The 16,064-nt window shown below is 38.5% G+C and overlaps 1 protein-coding gene and 1 long non-coding RNA gene across 13 annotated transcripts in view; both read left to right on the top strand.

The window, feature by feature from the left end:
- The window catches only part of PLEKHA5 (pleckstrin homology domain containing A5), a 202,623-nt gene that overhangs the window by 16,278 nt on the left and 170,281 nt on the right, over nt 1-16,064 (top strand). The window lies entirely within an intron of this gene.
- Nucleotides 784-14,658, top strand: LOC118978438 (uncharacterized). The gene is made up of 3 exons (XR_005064707.1): nt 784-797; nt 7,753-7,756; nt 14,371-14,658. It is a non-coding gene; the product is annotated as an uncharacterized LOC118978438 (long non-coding RNA).

The raw sequence follows: 16,064 nt of genomic DNA, 5'->3' as shown, positions 1-16,064 counted from the left end.
TATGGTATAATGGTTAGCCCCAGGATTTCTGGGCTCTGCCTGTGTAAGGGGTGTAGGTAGACATTGTGAACCCTTGGGCTACTGAGCAGAGATACGCTCATTTATTGCTTTGGTATTTGCACTGTAGGTTTTTCTAAAATATTTTAAGTATCTTTTTATTAAAAATTACATTTTCCAACTGTAAACTCTTTGAAAATATGAAACATTAATGATGTTTGCAAATGCTGAAGGACAGTGATTTAATTACTTTATGTAGTGCTACAGACCAAGTACTAAGTCAAGTCTAAAATCCAAGGATCAGGGTTTTCTGGTGAATATTTTCTTAATTTTTGTTTATAAAGTTTTTTTTTTTACATTGGTATTATTAAAATACTGTAAATGTAAATATTTAATCTCATCTTTCTGCTGTTAGTCACTTTCAAAGTTGAAACTGTGTAGTGAATCAGAGCAAAATTTCATAATCTTTAAACCACAAAGTTGCCTAATAGGCAATAGAATAAGAATAACAACAGTAGAAGATTCACGGATTCCCAGAACCACCTGGGAATAATTTGACTATAAACTGGTAAGGAGGGACTCTGTAACATGAAGAATAATTGTTAATAATTACTTTCTGGCCTCTGACTCTTTGGTTATCCTTGTTCTGTTGGAAGGTGCAAGGCAGGTTTAATCTATGTGACGTAAACTGTCCAATACAGGTGAGTGTACTTTATGCAGTTAGCAATAGTCCAATCTCTGTGGGTGAAATATTTCGCCGCTTCTTTTATCTCATCTAAGACTTTTTAAAACCTTTTTGAGTGTGTGTTATATTTCATTGTGAAGAACTTAATATATACCGAGGAAATATAACTTGTCAGAGATGAAGAAAAACAAAATGAATAACCACTGTACCGGATACTCAGCTTTAGCTATAGAACATGCTCAGACCTCTGAAGACCCTCTTTGACCCCATTCTTCTGCCCCCGCATTGGTAGACACTGTACATTAGTTTGTGTTTATAACATTCTCATGGTTTTCTTTAAATGTTACCACAATTGCTTGAGTTCACATACGATCCATGATTTAACTTCCCATTTCTCCTTTTTAACCTTTACAAAAGTGAAGTCACTCTGTATGTGATTTGCTTATTCTGTTAGATATCATTATTTATGAGATTCATCCACAGTTGATGTAGTTTATTTTTATGTCTGTAGCATTTTAGTGTATGATTATACCGTAGCTTAACTATTTCCTGTTGGTGGATATTTGTTTCCTATTCTATTTCCTGGCTCTTGTGTGAACATTACTGTATGCCTCCTCAAGCACATTTATAAGGATTTCTTTAGAAAAGTAACTATGAGCATAATTGATGTCATAAGGTATGTGCATTTCAACTTGATTATATAAATCTAAATTATTTTTCATACTTTTTGTGCTATTATAATCTCTCCAACATGAGTTCTTGTTGCATCACATCTTTGCCAGCACTTGATACTGTCTAACTTTTATATTTTTGCCAATCTAGTGGTTGTCAATTTTTTTTTCTTTCTTGAGACTTTATTTATTTTTAGAGAGAGGAGAAGGGAGGAGGAAGGAGAGGAAGGGAAATATTGATGCGCAAGAGAGAGATTGACTGCTTGCCTCTACACACTCCCAACCAGAGACCTGGCCTGCAACCCAGACATGTGCCCTGACAGGGAATCGAACTGGAGACCCTTAATTTTGCAGGCTGGCGCTCAGTCCACAGAGCCACATCAGCCGGGGCTGAGATGTTTCCTAATTATGGCTTTTACTTTGGTTGCTTTTTAAGAGAATTATTTGTATTAGAAAATAGTTTCCATTTTATAATCTTGCTTTTTGAAGTTTCCTAGGTCGTTTATTATCCTCAAAGTTAGTATTGCAGGGACCTCCCTAGGACTGTGCTCTTGAATTGGCAGAGGGGTCAAAAAGATTAGATAGGAGCATTTCCTTTCTTTGGTTTTTTTCTTTTAGGGCGTGGAACCAAGCCAGTTATTACAACTTTCGGGAAACAGAAGAGGAAATAATTAGAGATGTTTATAGAGCTTTATGAAAAGTTGGATAGGAAGTCGGTGGCATGGAGCTTCTTGGGTTAGAAAGCAAATGGTATATATTATTGGTAAAACTGTATGTGACCAGTACGGATTGTTTCAGTTTTGTTAAGAAAGCACACAAAAATTCAGTGTGCTGTTTAGAGTAAATATTTATGGGACCCGAAATGATAACACTGTTGTTAGGCCATTACTGCAATAAGCTTACTCTCCTTGTCACTTCAGGACTTTCTTTTCTTTCTTTCTTTTTTAAATTTTTAAAAAAATAAAGTTTATTGATTATGCCATTACAGTTGTCCTGTTTCCCCCCTTCACTCCTTCACTCCCCTCCAGGCTGCACACCCCTCCTCCACTAATCCCCCCCTTTCGTTCATGTCCATGTGTCATACATTCTTTAGATTCTGTATTTCCCATAGTATTCCTGCCCTCCCCCCTGTCTATTTTCTACCTACCATCCATGCTACTTATTCTCTGTACCTTCTCCCCCTTCTCCTCCTCCCACTCCCCTGTTGCTAACCTTCCATGTGATCTCTATTTCTATGTTTCCACTCCCGATCTAGCTGTCCTCTTAGTTTGCTTTTGTTTTAGGTGTGGTTGTTAATAGCTGTGAATTTGCTGTCCTTTTACTGTTCATATTTTTTATCTTCTTTTTCTTAGATAAGTCCCTTTAACATTTCATATAATAAGGGCTTGGTGATGATGAACTCCTTTAACTTGACCTTATCTGAGAAGCACTTTATCTGTCCTTCCATTCTAAATGAAAGTTTTGCTGGATAAAGCAATCTTGGCTGTAGGTCTTTGCATTTCTTGACTTGGAATACTTCTTTCCAGCCCCTTCTTGCCTGTAAGGTCTCTTTTGAGAAATCTGCTGACAGTCTGATGGGTACTCCTTTGTAGGTGACTGTCCCCTTATCTCTTGCGCTTCTAGAATTCTCTCCTTCATTTTCATCTTGGCTAATGTAATTATGATGTGCCTTGGTGTGTTCCTTCTTGGGTCCAACTTCTTTGGCACTCTCTGAGCTTCCTGGATTTCCTGGAAGTCTATTTCCTTTGCCAGACTGAGGAAGTTCTCCTTTATTATTTGTTCAAATAAATTTTCCACTCGTGGCTATTGGACTGTCTTTTCTTTTTTCCTAGCTTTATTGAGAGACACTGGACATAAACCAAGACTTTTTTCTTTAAAAAGCTTCCCAGCAGTAAATTTTTCATCATAACCTTCTTATATGTTTGGTATGAACTCTGGTTAGAGATCATGATTTTGTTTTTCTCTTTCTACAGAACATTAAAAAAATTCAGGCACTTACTTAAATATTTGAGCCTCTAATATGTGTTAAACATTGACTATTAGGAATATCGCAATGTGCTGGACAGACCTGGCCTTTACCCTGCGGATGTCATAGTCCAGACACAAAGCTTGTTGCCTTGACTTTAAACTTTTAAATGTTCAAATAAATTCATATTTATATCAAATGAAAAAAGAAGGAGCTGAATGCTGTGTTATGTAATCTGCCAGGCACTGGAATGCAAAGATGAAATAAACAAGGTCTCAAACTAGTAATACTCAGAGCTCCGTCACTGATTTCGATAATTATCAAGTCATGTAACAGTGTTTATCCTGTACCTGCTATTTTCTAGGAATGGTGCTAGATACTTGAGATTAAAAGTTGCATGCTAATAGTGGAGTTTTTTTACTTTTTTAAGATTTTGAGAAAATACTTATTTGGCTTAGAGACTACATTCGTGTTATTTGTTCTAAGTGCCTGTCTACTATTTATGGGGCACTTAACTATACTCTAGGCACTGCTGAGTGTTTTATATGCATTGTCACTTATTACATGTGCCACAGGGACCTACCCCCCAGTTGCTGAGCATTTATGTACCTCTCACTGTGTAAGCGTTTCATCTCCTTGGAAACGAGGGACCTGAACCTTAGAGAACTGGCAGGCCTGGGGTTAGTCTTCGGGTGGGTTGGCCCCTGTGAGTTGGTACCCTACTGGAAACCATCTTGGAGCAATTCACCTTTATGGTAACCCTCCATCTGCAATATAAAAATAGGTAATCATTATTTAATACTCACTAGTTTTTTAAAATGCAACAGAAGTTTTAATTAGTAACCACATGTGGAATTTATTGATCCTTTTATGTAATCTATGTTGTATCTATTATGACCAGCTTTTTAAGAGAAAAAAAAACACTTCAACACATTTTAACTGACACAACTATTGTCATAAATTGGAGATTACATTTGTAGTAAAATTTTAGAAAGTTAATTCTATAAAATTAGGTTGAAAATCAGTGTACCTTTTTTTTGAGACTTCATTTTTTGTATTTTTCCCATGGCCATTCATCGCCTCCAGCCTACCACCTCTCCCCTGCTGTGTACATACAGTACTTTCTTATAAAGTGTCCCGTGTAAAAGTAGTCGTCTTATGCTGGCATTAAAAAATTGATAATTTGAAGGATCTCTGTTTTATAGTACATTTTTGCATGTTACTTTCTTGATTTTTTATGGGTCTGGGCTTCCATTGACATTACAGTTCTCATTTAAAAGAGGAGAAAAAGAAAGAGGGAACTGATGTCTAAAGTAGCTATAAAAAAGGCATTCACCTGCTAATGTATTACTTTACTTACATTTGAACATATCCCTGCCTCCCTGATCTCTGTGGCTATGGAAATTTTACTATAGGTTTTAAAGTGTAAGGAACAGGGCTACTTGCAGTTGTGATCTAACGGTAGAAACTGACCTTGGTCTAAGCCAGCTTGCTTGATTAATTGACTTGTCTTACTGAAGCAATAAGTATAATTTTCATTTGCCCATCCTCCCTATATTTTAAGTCCCTTAATATATAGTGATCTGGCAGCTCTGCCACTACTTCTGCTTTTATTTATTTATTTTTAAAGTATATTTTATTGAGTGTGGTATTACAGTTGTCCCAATTTTTCCCCCTTTGCCCCACTCTGTTCAGGATCCGCTCTCTCTCCAGCAGTTTCCCCCTTAGTTCATATCCCTGAGTCGTGCATATAAGTTCTTTGGCTTCTCCACTTACTACACTACTCTTAATGTGCCCATGTCTATTTTGTTCCTACCAATTATGCTTTTTAATTCCCATTTCCCCTTTCCCCATCCCAGCTGATAATTCTCCAGATGAACCCCATACCTATGAGATTCTGTTGCTGTTGTGGTAGTTTGCTTAGTTTGTTTTTGTTTTTTGATTCAGTTGTTGATAGTTGTGAGTTGTCACTTTAATGTTCATAGCTATGATCTTCTTTTTCTTAAATGAGTCCTTTTAACATTTTATGTAATGATGGCTTGATGATGAAGGACTCCTTTAGGAGTTTTACCTTGTCTGGGAAGCACTTTATCTGCCCTTCCATTCTAAATGATAGCTTTGCTGGGTACAGTGATTTAGGTTGTAGCTCCTTGCTTTTCATCACTTTGAATACTTCTTTCCAGCCTCTTCTTGTCTGCAAAGTTTCTTTTGAGAAATCAGCTGAGGGTCTTATGGGAACTCATTTGTAGGTAACTCTGCTTTTCTCTTGCTGCTTTCTTTCTTTATCTTTAACCTTGGCATTTTAATTGTGGTGTGTCTTGGTATGGTCTTTTTGGGGTCCAACGTGGTTGAGACTCGTACTTGCTGGACTTGTATGTCTGTTTCCTTTGTCAAATTAGGAAAGTTTTCTTTCGTTATTTTTTCAGATATGTTTTCAATTTCTTGCTCTTTATCTTTTTCTGGTATCCCTATGATTCAGATATTGGCACGTTTGGAGATGTCCCAGAGTCTTCTTAGCACTCTCCTTGTTTTTTTTGAATTCTTACTTCTTCATTCTGTTCTCCTTGAATGTTTATTTCTTCTTTGTGTTCCAAATTGTTGATTTGAACTCTGGCTTTCTTCTCTTCACTGTTATTTCCTCCTGGATTTGTCATTATTTCACTTAGTATAACCTTCATTTCTTCCTTTTTGTTGTTGCCATACTCGGTGAGTTCTCTGAGCATCCTTATCACCAGTGTTTTGAACTCTGCATTTGAAAGGTTAGCTATCTCAGTTTCATTTAGCTCTTTTTCTGGGGTTTTGGTCTGTTCTTTCATTTGGGCCATGTATCTTCGTCTCCTCAATTTGGCAGCCTCCCTGTGTTTGTTTCTGTGTATTAGGTAGAGCTGCTTTGTCTCTGATTGAATTGCATGGGGTAGAACATTGAGTATTTGCTGGAGTGGGGTAACCTGCTGCACCACTTTGTGGCCCTGTATGTCGGGGAGTGATTGAAGAGGGGACAGTGTCGCTGCCTGGCTACCTGAGACTTGGTTTGCACTCGCCTCATTTCCAGTCACTTCCCCCACTCCTGTATGCAACTGGCGCCCTTCTAACTGTTGCCCTCGTGGTGGTCCCCAGAGTGGGTGGGATTGTGTGCATTCTAGGACCATGCTGGCCCTTTAAATGAACTCTCCTGAGACACCAGCAGTTTCTTCTGCAGCCCCAGTTTCTTTTCTTCCCAGTGCTGGAACTGGGCAGTCTGGCCTGGGGCTGGGACTGCCCCAAGGTAGCCCTCCTGATTTTTATCCACCGCACGGGAATGTGGGACCGCCTGTTCCACCAGCCACCTCACAGAGCCAACACGCCATGTTCCCTCCACCCCCTCCTACCCATCTGGATGAATATGGCTTCTTTAAAACCTTGCTTGTAAAGACTTCCATGCAGTTTCATTATCTGGCAGTTCTGGGTGTTTTTTGTTTTGAGGTTAGTTGTGGTCCTCCTTGTGGTTATACAGGGAGGTGAAGCGTGTCTTACCTGTGCCTCCATCTTGAGCAGAGTCCTCATCTCTGCTTTTAAATGGCATTAAATTAGAGTTAACTCCTGAATAATTCAACTGATGTTGCACAATTTAGAATATAGATCAGACAGTAAATTACTGATTCAAACAGTCTGAGTATTTTCTGGTGTGCCTCTAACTTTCACTGGGCACAAATGGAAATTCTCAGCCTCTGTCATAAAAAGGGTTTGTTACTGTTGAGTAATACAAATTAAAACACAGCTGGGAGTGAAGTCGTTAGCCCAGTCGCACAGACATTAGCCTCCCTCTGTTTATTTCCTCCTGTTTGTATTCCTAGAAGCAAACAGCTGTGCATGTAGTTTTATTCTTTATTTCTTTACTTAAATCTGGATCTCAAAAGAAACAAACTAGGCCTTTAGGCCTAGAAAAATTGCCTTATGTCTATTTTGTTTAATATTATTAAAATATTTTTGGAGGTTACCCTCAACTTCACTTTCACCCATTTTTGGATGCTAGTAGCTGTGATCTACATACCTTTTAGTACTCTGCTTTTTGCACTAGATAGTTGCTGTAACACTTTCTTACACATCTACAAGTCATTATAATTTTACCTTCTGCTTACAGGGTGGGGCAAAAGCAGGTTTACAGTTGTTTGTGTGGGAAAATAATATAATAATAATAATACAAGAATAAACTGTGTTTTTTGTACTCACAACTATAACTCTGTTTTTGCCCCACCCTGTAGTATTCCATTGTTAAGCACTTTGTTTAAAACTCTGTACAGTTTACTTAATACCGAAATAGCTTCAGTGATGAATATCATTCGTTTCAAACATGGTTTGTTTCTTTTTCCTGAACATTGTACTAATTAAATATTTTCTTAAAGCTGTTATGCTGTGCAAATTAGAATAGGTCAAAAATTTCAATCCAAAGAAAGTCAGGTATGGGTTAATTTGAACAGTTGAAATTACGCCCCAGAGTCTTTGAAATATTTCTTTATCGTAAATATAGGTAGGGGTTGTATCACAGGCCTTAGGGAGTTTATGTTTTATGTATATCCAGGATTTCATGTTCATACTTTGCAGTTTATGTATAATGGACAATAGTAAGCTGTTTTCTACAGCAGGATGACGTGGCTCCTTCAGAAAACTGTCTGTCTGGTGGCGTTAAGGAGATCGCAGGGCAGGGAGGGCACAGTTGGCTTCTGTGACGGTTTTGGCGGTAGGCCCTCCGCAGCGACAGCTTTCAGCCTCCCTCTCTCCCCAGCCGCTGGTGACAATTTCTTAGTCTACGAGGACTGCAGTTTTCGTGATGTAAAGATATAATCATAACATATTCCACTAATTTCCTATTTTCAGTGGTTAGTTAATAATACAATAAATAATAATGTTGTTATTAAAATAATTTAATTCTGTGAAAAACATTCTTGAGCATAAATTCCTTAAGGCATTTTTTCAGGTAAGTTCACAGGGGTAGAGTTGATGGGTCAACTAGTATGAATTTTAAAATTTTTACACTTTATAATGAAGTGTATTTAAGTTGAACAAATTCGGGGTGGGTACAAAAGCTGCATAATCTTAATATCACCCAAAGAAATATTTCCTTCGTGACTAAAATTTATGAATAAACGCAAAATCAAATCAATAATAATAATAGCATTAATGATAATAGTTTGCACTTCATTTATAAAAGAAAGCAGTCAGGTTTTCATTTTCATTTAAATCAAAGGATTTATAATAGAAACAATATTCTTTCATTAAACTGTCTGGCACTCAGTTTGTTTTTTAAATTTTGTTAAATTTATTGGGGTGACATTGGTTAATAAGATTATAAAGATTTTAAGTGTACAGTTCTACAATATATTATCTGTATAATGCATTGTGTCTTTGAAAAACCAATTTAAGCTTTTACAAATTAAGTCCTTTATTAGCAGGGATAGATACATTGATACTTTAATGTTAAAAATGTGCAGAACATTCCCCAAAGAGAGTAGGAAAACATAAGGTTCAGGGGTTTCGTTTTTGTTTTTCTTAGAGGGAGAGACACATTGATGTGTGAGAGATGCATCAGTTGCTTCCAAGCAGGGATCTGGCCCGCGACTCAGGCGTGGGCCCTTAATTAGGAATCAGACCGGTGACCTCTTGGTTCATAGGCCAGGACGTAATTCACTGGGCCACACCAGACAGGATGTAAAACTTAAGTATTTTGATGGAATTTTTTTCTTTTAGTCTTCTACTTCCATTCAAATTTTTTTTCTTTAATTTTTTGCCCAGACTGGTGTGGTTCAATGGACTGGGCATCGTCCTGCAAGCTGAAATGTCACTGGTTTGATTCCTGGTCAGGGCACATGCCAGGGTTTCAGGTTTACTCCCTGGTTGGGGGCAGGAGAGAGGCATCCGATCCTGTTTCTCTTGCACCTTGGGTGTTCTCTCCTTCTCTTTCTCTTTCCTTTCCCCTCTCCAAAAATAAAATCTTTAAAATTTTTTGTTTTAATTATACTTTATTAATTATGCTTATACAGTTGTCCTGGTTTCCCCCCCCATTGCACCCTTCCACCCACTGCTCCCTCAGGCAGATTCCCACCCTTGTTCATGTCTGTGGGTAACGTGAATAAGCTCTTTGGCTACTCCATTTCCTACGCTGTATTTCACATCCCCATGACTATTCTGTAACTACGTATCTGTGCTTCTTAGTCCCCTCACCTGTCACCCATCCCCACCCCTTCATCTCTTTATCTTTAACCTTTAGCATTTTAGTTATGATGCATTTTGGAGTGGGCCTCTGCGTCCATCTTGTTTGGGATTTTCTGTGCTTCCTGGACTTGCATGTCTCTTTCCTTCACCAAATTAGGGAAGTGTTCTTTAATTATTTTATTTTCTCTCATTATTTTTTCAAATAAATTTCCAATTTTTATTCTTTCTCATCTCTCTCTAGCAGCCCTCTGAAGCGGATGTTGGATTGCTTGAAGTTGTCCCACAAGATAATAACAGTGTCCTGGTTATTTTTTGAATTTTCTTTTCTTCTTGTTGATTTGATTCTTGGCTTCATCCATTCTACTATTGTTTCCCTGCAAATTGTTCTTTATTTCAATTAGTGTATCCTTCGTTTCTGGCTGGATCTTTTTTATGCCCGTGAGTTTCTCATCAAGTTCTTTAAGTATCCTTATAACCAGTGTTTTGAATTCTGTATCTGATAGATTTCTTATCTCCATTTCGTTTGGTTCTTTTTCTGAAGTTTTGATCTGTACTTTCATTTGGGCCATGTTTCTTTTGACTCCATGTCTTGGTAGTGTGGCTTAATGCAGAAGGTGTCCCATAAGGTCCAGTGGCACAGCCTCCCACAACACCCAAGCAGGGTATTCGAGATGTGCCCTTCCTGTGGGCTGAGTACCCACTCACCCCTTGTAGTTGAGCTGTTGCTGCTGTCAGATCAATGGGAGGGATGTACCCAGGCCAGTCAGCTGCAAGGACTGGCTGTGACTACTTTACCACCAACCTCCTCCCTCCATGGAGGATGTGCTGTGCAGGGGCAGGGTGGGGGTGCTCTGATGTGGTCTGTAGCTGTCCACTGGGTGTGCTGGTCCTGGGGTTTCCTGGGTGGTGGAGGCCAAGATCAGCCCCCACCTGTGTTTTGCCTGGGGCCACCCTGCCTGAGCTCTAAAGCAGTCTGAGGTGGCTGCTGCTTGTGCTGGGCTTGGAGGTTCCCAGGGGATGCCAAGCTATGAATAGAGCTGCTAGTTCTGAGCCTGGGGCTCACTGAGGCCAGCTGCTGCTTGTTTGAGAGGATTTAGGAAGTTGTGCAGCTTGAGCCAAGACTAGCCATTCATATGGAAAAGCAGTTTGGGTGGGCCTGTAAATTGGGTGGGGCTGACTCTCTGGGAATCTCCAAGGTGGTTCAAACAGTGTTAGCCAGGTTGATGGAATCTTAGATATGGCACCAGTCTCCTGGCTCAGACTGGATCTATGTGGTTTTTTAAATTCCATGGTTGTCAGACTCCCATTCAACTAGATTTCTATAGCTTCTAAGCAGTGGTTGTTCTATATCTCAGTTGTAATTTTGTTGTGTTTGTGCGAAGAGGTAAGCCATGTCTGCCTATGCTGTTGTCTTGAAGTCCCTAGAAATTTAAAATTTTTAAAAAATTTATTGGGGTGACATTGGTTAATAGGCTCTTATGGGTTTCAAGTGTACATTTTCATTATAGAAGATCTGTGTTTGTTTGTGGGCTCTCTTTCTCTAGTTTGAGTCAGTCATTGGTGTTCACTGGAAAAACACTTCAAAAAATGTCATAAAACTTCCATCAGAATTGGCCAAAATGTGTTTCTCCTTCGTGCCTAAGACAAATGTTGTTAGCTTGTTTGTAAGAAAGTCTTTTATGTATTAAGACCTAATAATAGACTTAATAGCTGTGTAGTAAAACACACTCAACATCTCTCCGTGATGCTAAAGTGGCACCCAAGGTTGAGAACTACTATTTTTAAACCCTCAGATGTAACAGATTGGCTCTCGGTCAAAGAAAAAGTCAACTTTTTATAGATTTAAAATGGAACTTCTACTTTTCTGGAGTGTGTTGGCCACTCTTGTTTCCCTAGGATTAGCAGGTATTGAAATACTGATATGTTGAGAATGTGCCAGTAAAACAATTTCTACGAGCAAAAAGTTTTTGGCATTGAAAGAAGAGGGTTTACTATAACATATGTGCTTTTGGAAATTAGCCAAGATTGAGTGTGTGGATGCCAGCTTCAAAACAACTCAGACTGTTCTTTCCTTCAGGGCAGAGGAAAGAAATATTATCTTGATATTTAAATTAGTTATCTCTCATAAAAAATAAAATGAGTAGATTTCCCTGGGGCTATAAAGTAGCCTTACTTTTGTTTCCATATTATGGATTTTTACGCACCATTTATGTAAGTGGCAAAAAAACCAGCAACCCAGGACAAAACCCAGACCACCATTATTCATCTAACGTAAATCAGATCTTTTAACTTCTGAAATGCAGTTACACTGTGATGCAGTTGTTTTTTGGGAAGATGCAGGAAGTTCACCATTAAGTTCATTGCTTTTGCAAGTGCTTTATATTTACGTTGAAACACAAGCTTATTTTAATATACAATGAAATTATTGTACATTTGCTTTAGTTTAATAAGCTTTTCCTTAGTACAGAACTTACATTTAAGTAATCGGAATGGGGAGGAACAAGTTGCTGTTCCAACTCTCATTTTATTCTCATGGAAGGTTTTTAGCACTAAATGCCTTTCAGTCAACAAGTTGCTTCCTGAGTTCCTACTGTGTGCCAGGTGGACTTGGATTTTTTCCCCCTGCCACAATTTTGGTAGGTACTTTAAAAAATAACCACAAATTTAGTGTATTGTTCTTCATGAGAAATGGGCTCAAATGGGTTCTAAATTTTGACTCTTATTTGAGTGTTACATTGAACACTTCGAGGAATGTTCTCTGCTGAGGCAAGTAGGCAAAGAAAATGGGTTATTTGTGGGTAAAATTGGTCACTTTTTATCATGAACTTGCTGGATATAATTAATTGATTTTTTCAACTCATGTCTATGAAGACAGTTTTCTTTTCTTACAATGTCATTTTAAGATGTAGAGGAACCAAAACGACAAGGAGCCTCTTGTGTACACTTTCTAGTCCGGCCATTCAGATTCAGGGTCTCAGCACCGCGCTGGTCAGATAGCTTGGTGAACTTCACTAAAGAACAGTGCACTGAGACATTGCACCTTGTAAGAATGTGGACCTTACAAACAGAAAATTGGGTAGTAATTTCATTCCAAGTATTAGCAAGGTGGGGATGAAATAATACTTGAAATTATAGGGGAGGTAAAAACAGTATAATGAGGCAAGTACCAATTTTGCAAGTCTAGAAGGGTCAACATTTGTAATTGCTTTGGTAGAATGTAGTGGCCCTTTCGTTTTATTCAGTGTTCGTAGTTGATGCGTCGTTTCCTTCTGGCATTTTCAAGTAGCAGTAAGCTGTACATTAACTTGAGTTGACATTATTTGAACATTAATTTATAAGAATAACAAAGTGTTTTTAAAGCTACTTTTTGCTCATAAGTCCACAAAATATTCTAATTTTTAAAATGTCATACCTTCACAGTTTTTGCTTCATTTTTAAAAATAACATTTTGTTACATCATGTATTATTTCTTTTGGTTTTCTGATTGAGAATGTGTTTTCTTTAAAATGAAAAAGGAAAAGAAGGCTTTTAATTTTTTTAAAGATTTTTAAATTAATTTATCTTTAGAGGGGAAGGGTAGGTGAGAGGGGGAGAAACATAAATGTATGGTTGCCTCCTGTGTGTCCCCTGCTGGGAACTGGCCTGCAACCCAGGCATGTGCCCTGACTGGGAATCGAACCGTGGTTGCTTGGTTCCCAGTCCCGCGCTCAATCCACTGAGCTACACCAGCCAGGGCAAGAAGGCTTTTTATTAATAAATGTTTTTATAGGAGAATAGCATAGGAAAATAGCCCATCTTTGTGTATGTTTTAAAATTTACATTAAAACATTGAATTTGTGTACTGTACTAAATTTAAGCTTGATTTAGGCTATGTGTATTCTAGAATTTGATAACTTTTAAGTGTAATCAACTAAAATTTGTGTAAAATATCAAAGTAATCCTTATTATTTCTATTAAAATATACTTATCACTGTCTTAAATTTTTTTCTTTTATTTCTTACTTATTTTTTTTTTAGAGAGATGGGGAGGGAGGGGGACAGAGAGGGAGAGAACCATGTGAGAGAAACATCGATTGGTTGCCTCTTTCATATCCCACAAACCCAGGCATGTGCCCTGACTGGGAGTTGAACTGGTGACGTGTCAGTCCACAGGCTGGTGCTCAATCCACTAAGCCACACCAGCCCGGGCATCTTAATGTTTTTATCATTTCTTAAACTTTTACTGTTTTATTTTTTTGTTGTTGTTGCTACATTTGGCATTTATTTGGTGCTTTGGAAGATAATTAATGAAATAAGTTCTCAGTCTGTAGTTCACTTTTACGTAGAAACAATATTGTGTAGGTAAATATGTCCTTAAACCAGCCAACTCATGATGTATAGAACTGACAGTTCTGGGAAACGTAAATTCATTTGCAATATTTCTTTGGATAGATACATCCCTTTACTGTTATCTTGCCTTTCCCCTCATTTTTAAAGCAAGTGTGGAGGATCTCTAGCTGTAGGCTTCTGAAGGTAGTTCCTGTGTCTTGGTGGAGGGCCTCTAGTGGAAGTTTTACTCTGGGTATGCGGGAGCTGGGGAGAACTATAGGAATATGAGTAAACCTGGGCTTCCTGTTTGGGCACTTTGTAGTCTTGAACTAAGAGCGTGGCTGACTCTTCTACCAAACACCCATTAGCGTGTCATCTTTCATCACTGTTCTTTCACAGTTCAGTCTGTGCATCTTTTTTCCAGTGGGGACACAGTCTTCCTTCTTTCTGCCTCCCCAAAGCAGGGTCACAGCCTACGTGGTGATTTCCGTGAATGTGTATGTACTTGCTTTCCTTTACTCATTCCTGTTTCCTTCTAATTGCTAGGAAGATAAGACCACCTCTTTCCCCCAGCCCATTTCCTCTACCACCCACCTGACCTCCCCATCCTGGCTGTTCTCTCTCTCTCTTTTTCTCAGACCATGCTCTATCAGTTGTATAGCCACACAGGTGATGGGTCTTTGGGTAGTGACAAGCAGTAGTTGTTTACCTTAGACATTTTATCACTGATGATGGTGGTAGGGGTTAGGGAGCAAAGAGCTTCCTAAAAAACCAAAATGAACATTTCAGAGTTTAGGAGAGGAAGTGCATTTATGTTACACACACACACACACAATTGCAAAGCAGGCCGATCATATTGAAATATATATATATATGTGTGACAATTTTTGAATAAATTATTGATACAGCAACATTAAGTAATGTAGAGAGGTAAGTGTAATAACTAGGGTGATTTTGAAGTGACGGGTGTAAGTATACCTGCGATGATTATAATGTGATATAAAATGTCTGAATTCTATTGGTGACAAAAATCAGAGGTGCTGCTTATGCAACTGTGGCTTCCTGTCTGCATTCGTAATGGAAGGAAATGCTAAGTTGTAGTTAGAGAGCAGTGAAGATGGCGAATATTTTCTTTCTTACTTTAATAGGTTTTCTAAATTTCATCCCCGTCTCTAGTCCCCTGCTTCCTTGTGGGCATTACTTGTGTGCAGGGAAGAAAGCAAACTAGAGGTTATCCTCGTTAAAATTGTAGCTCCTCTGTGATGAGTGAATTATACGTATTAACATAGAATGCAGGAAAGATTGTAATGTGTATTAAATTACTGAAGAATTTTTAGGAGTCTGTCAGGTGTTTTGCGTATCAACAAACATCTAGCCAGCCACCCATCAGGGTACTTTTACATACTGTGCCTGATTTTAGGTACTTTCTCTGATTTATGGATAGTGTTTAACTTGTGCCTTTTAAAAAAGGACATGTGAAATGATGGGCAAATTTCAGCACAATTCAAAGTAAGATACAAATAAAGTCAGCTTTAAAAAAAAAGGCAAAGGGAGCCTATTTTCTATACGGTTGAGCAAAGCTCTTTGCTCTCAACCCGTTGAAATGCAGGTTGTCTTTTTGATGAACTTCAGCAGCGTTACAAAGATAACCAAGTGAACATTAAATTGGCCTAGGGCCAGTCATTTAATCTGCTGCCTCTCTGTTTCCTCATACACAAATTGATGGCAGTTAACTATTCTGTCCACCTCAGATGGTGGTTGTCAGGACTAATGAATGAGATAACAAAAGTAAGTGCTTTTTAAACTGCCACGCACCTTACAAACATAGGATAGTGTCCTTATTACTCCTGGTGGTGGTAGAAAGTAACTCACAAGATTCAGAGGCCAGCACAGCTAAGTCGAAGACACACTTTACAGTGGGATGGGACTCTAGCCTGGCCTAGTGTCCTCACTTTATGCAGGAAATGTGTGCGTGCTACACCCCTCCTCCCCCCCCCCCCCACCAATATTTAGGACCTCCTAAGTCTTAGAAACAACACTGGGTCTTTTCATGTTATCTTTGTTCAAAATTTTGTGCAAGTAGGTATCACGACCTCCTACCCGCTTGTTCATGCCTGACAAAAAATAGTAGCTTGACCTCCATCGTCATCAACCAGGAACCAGCATTTGAAGCTACTTAGGTTTGATTTTTCCTGTGACACTGTCTCAGAGGAGGTCGTGTGCCTCTAGTGTTGTTGCTGATGTCCATT

Source organism: Sturnira hondurensis, unplaced genomic scaffold, assembly GCF_014824575.4.
Source record: "Sturnira hondurensis isolate 20B ecotype Veracruz unplaced genomic scaffold, ASM1482457v3 Scaffold0021795, whole genome shotgun sequence".
Lineage (NCBI taxonomy): Eukaryota > Metazoa > Chordata > Mammalia > Chiroptera > Phyllostomidae > Sturnira > Sturnira hondurensis.
Note: the sequence above shows the minus strand (reverse complement) of the source record. Positions and strands in the feature narration are given on the sequence as shown.